The 4077-nt window shown below is 35.6% G+C and overlaps 1 protein-coding gene across 12 annotated transcripts in view; it reads left to right on the forward strand.

Moving 5' to 3' along the window:
• Positions 1 to 4077, forward strand: part of RNLS (renalase, FAD dependent amine oxidase) — a 398113-nt gene that overhangs the window by 188768 nt on the left and 205268 nt on the right. The window lies entirely within an intron of this gene.

Below are 4077 nucleotides of genomic sequence, written 5' to 3' on the forward strand. Positions count from 1 at the left end.
TAGCAGCTTAATGTCCCTTGGCTACATAAAATTTAGTTCTGTTTATGAGTTTTGGATGTACAGATCACTTTTTATTCAGATGGACTAGAGCATAAACTGGCATTAAATTTGGTAATGAAACGTCATAGCGCTTGAACTTCACTGGGCTTTACAAAAATGCATTCAGAATATTTTGAAGTACTTCTACTTTATAATTGATGACAGATGATAAATACATTGTGGTGATTTTGCTCCTGTTTTTTGAACTTTCAGTTCTGGGATTATTGGAGAAAACCACCCTGAGATAGCAATGATTGGGAAACTAATACCTAATGGCTAAGTGGGTGTCCTCAGCCCTCACATCTTGCTTACTATGGAAACTTAACATGGGAATGATAGCTAGAAACCCTCCGTTTTCAGAGGACACAAGGGTCCATCTTTAAATGCTGTATGGCTGGGTGTGCTGTGAAGATTCTCTTAACACAGAACAGCTCTGCCTTCCAAAACTCTAAAGACGTTTGATAAGGAAAAATCGCTAACAAGTTATGCCTTTCTCATAACCTTTGAAACCTACTTTGAAACAGTACAAGAATTTGCAGTTTAAAATGACCAGAGAAGTGGCAGAAAGCCAGAATTCTGTCAGAGACGGCTTAGAAAAGCTTAATGATTAACAAATGGGTCACTGCCTTCAGGCTCTGACCTTTAGAACTAACCAATTTTAGCCTTTTGGTTATGTTCCTTCAACTCATTTTATATCAAGGAAAAAAATGCTCCCTAATGGCTCAGTACCACCCATCCAAAAAAGAGATTCTTAGTAATCCAGTATTTGGTCAGTAGCTTTTCTGATAAAATGGAGTTGGTCCTAAACACAGTATTAACAACTGTTAAATTATTTTTTGTTAGGGTTCGGGGAAGGCCCTAAGTACGACTACATATCCTGCAGGTGAAATGTACGAAATTTCAGTTAACATGGTAACGGCTCTAAAAATACCTAGGCTACAGTTTAACCACAGAGTTTCCTCCTTAACGTAAAAAAGCCACCATCACGAGCTGTTAGAAAGTGCAACAAAAGCAATCTCTGTCGGACTTTGTGCAAGCAGGCTATTAAATCAGGCCTGGCAGTGACAATCTGCAGCCACTCTGCATCAAGGTAATAATTAAAGTTTTGCAAGCCCAAACAGCAATGCACAAACCACCTAAGAAATATGTTAAATTGATAAGCCCTTTTTTTCTGCCTGTAACCTCTCTTCTGTCCCCACCCCCAACCACCAGGTGGACTAAGCAGGGCGTGGCAGGGGCACAGTGACAGAGTCACCACACCATAACCGCAGGCCCCCACCCGAAGGAAAACCTAGGGCAGGCTGCCACGGTTTTCCCAGCAACCTCTGCACCAGGCTCCCATAGAGTGTGCATAACAGGAGGCTAAATCACTCACTTGGGGTTTCCCATCTGGGCTCTTTGCTTGGCAGAGACAGAAAGGGTGGGATCAACCTTTTCCTTGATGCCTTTGCACTTAGCAAGTTGGAAACACATTTGACTCTTTTGAATTCTGAGCCTTGTCTCTTTAGGACTATGTCATGTATAGGCTTCCTAATTTTGCCATGTCTAGGCTGCCACGTTTAATAAATAGAAATATCTGACATCCAGTTAAATTAGAATTTTGAATAAACAGTGAAGAATTTAGTGAGTATAAATATATTCCATGCAATGCTTGGGATATACTTATACTACAAATAATTTCATAGTTTACCTGAAATTCAAATTTGACTGGATATACTTTCAGAGTCTTTTTATCCACCAACACCCAATTAACAAGTTGGTTTTTATTTGTTTGGGCCTTTTAACTTCATTTTGTTTTTACTTAGTTTTGTTTTGCTTTGCCTTGCAAGCCTTGGGTCAGTGTAGAAAGGCTAGGCCAAGGAAATGAGCTAGGATTTGCTAAACTCATTCTTAAATCGGGCTTCATCTTAGGTACTTTTGATGCATGGTCTTTTAAAATCCTCACATCATTCTATATAATAGACTACTTAAAATCCACATTTTATAGAGGAGGGTACTTCAGCTCAGAAAGGTTAAGTGATTTGACTAAGGTCACACAGCTAACAAGGAGGCAAAGCTAGGCATAAGCCCAAGTGAGTATGACCCCAACTGGCTTTCTCAACTACTTAGTACATCTGCAATAGTCATATTTAAATGTAATATTTAATTATTGCCTGTTTATCACACATTTGGTTCTTTTTCTTAACAAACCTCTACTCAATAGCACAGATTTCATAGGTGCAAACCTCTAATTGACAGCTGAATTGGGAACCGTTCTTCATCAACTCCTTGTACGTAATGAACTATTTCTTTAATCTCTTTATTGAAATTGAACTTCCAGCCCATTTCTGACTATTCTACTCTAGAGCTATAGCTATTCTAAGTGCTTTCTATATAATAACTAATCTAATGTTTAAATCAAACCTATGATATAGGTAGCACTGTAATTTTCAATTTATAGTGTGGAGAAATTGAAGTTCATAGCCTTTCTCAAGGTCATACACCGGTAAGGGAATTAACTATGATTTAATCTGGTCTTCCTGGCTGCAAAGCCTAGGTTGTGTGGCTTTGAGGAATTACTTAACCTCTCTGAGCCTAAGTTTTTTCATGTGTAAAATGGGAATTATTACTATAGTACTATCCATATTGTTAACCATCTAAATAATGGTTAATTCATTTATCAGTATTTGACCTTGAGAAAGTCTCTGAACTTAAGCAGACTGCTTTGCACATAATAGGCACTCAACAAACATGAGCTTATAAAATTATTTCTAGAATTATCTTTAGTAGACACCTTTGATAATAAAGGACATAAGAGAATCCTCTAGGTGAGGGATTGGCAGCATTTTTCTGTTAAGACCCAAAAAGTAAATATGTTAGACTTTTCAGGCCAAGAGTCAAATTCAAGGATATTATATGGGCAGTTACATGACAAGTTAGAAAACAAATTTCTACAAATCTTTATTGACAAAAATTGAAAATGTAATAATAATAATAGTTGAGTACAGTTTTCTATAATTATAAGTCTACCGATGAGAAGAATGGAATTATTTTACTATGGGAATGAAACATTTCACATAATTGGGGTTCGAAGTTATTGTTTCTTATCAAAATCCATTGCACATGCCCATCTGTTAATGCTGATTCATAATGAGATTTTACATATTTTATCTTTGAAAATGTCTTTTTGCACAAATAGACACTGTCAAATACTAATATCTGTTAATGAACATATGATTTTAATTTAGCACAATCATTACTTAGAAGACACTTGAAGAATTCTATTAGATTCTTTTCTTGGTATTTGCCTTTTAGCATGTCATTATATTAATTACTTCCAGTTGAAGAGTAGGTGGAAGTTCCTCAATTGCACAGTTAAATGGATTTTGAAATAAGGAAATTTCATTTGCACTTGCATCAAAGTCCAAAAAACTCCACTGCTGGAATTGTAGTTGAACTCAGAAAATATATCTGCTACACATTTGTGTGGAAATGGAGGTCTTGCTTCTTGTTTTAACTTTCGACGGCACAAGAAATGTGAAAGCAGCTTGACATTACATGTGATTCAAACAACATTAGTTGTCACTGAAATGACTTTACCACAGTATAAATTTCACTTTTAAGTGCTGTTTTGCCTAATAATTTTAGGTTGCTTTTTAAAGAAGCATTAACAGTATGTTGGAAAGCTCATTTCCAAAACTATTCAGTATTTAATTATAGTAGGTGATGGTGGTACACCTCATTCATAAAAGTTTCAATCTTGGCCCCGAGCTCAAACAAATCATAATGAAAGTTATTACTATTTAGTAATTTTTTCTGCTATGTGATAGAGAAGTAGAATATTCAGATTCTGTTCTAACAAAAATTTACAGGACTAATGATATTAAGTCCACAAAAGTAAATGAATATCACCATTGGCACTACTGTTTCAATTACACATGATATATTTAAATATTTTTTAAAAAGCACCTGATGATGAATAATATAATGAGTCACTATAGGTTTAAGATGTCTTGCATTTTTAAAAGCTATATGAATTTGTACAAGTAAGCCTTTTTT

This window comes from Aotus nancymaae, unplaced genomic scaffold (genome assembly GCF_030222135.1).
Source record: "Aotus nancymaae isolate 86718 unplaced genomic scaffold, 86718_ANA_hifiasm-v0.15.2.pri h1tg000010l, whole genome shotgun sequence".
Taxonomy (NCBI): domain Eukaryota; kingdom Metazoa; phylum Chordata; class Mammalia; order Primates; family Aotidae; genus Aotus; species Aotus nancymaae.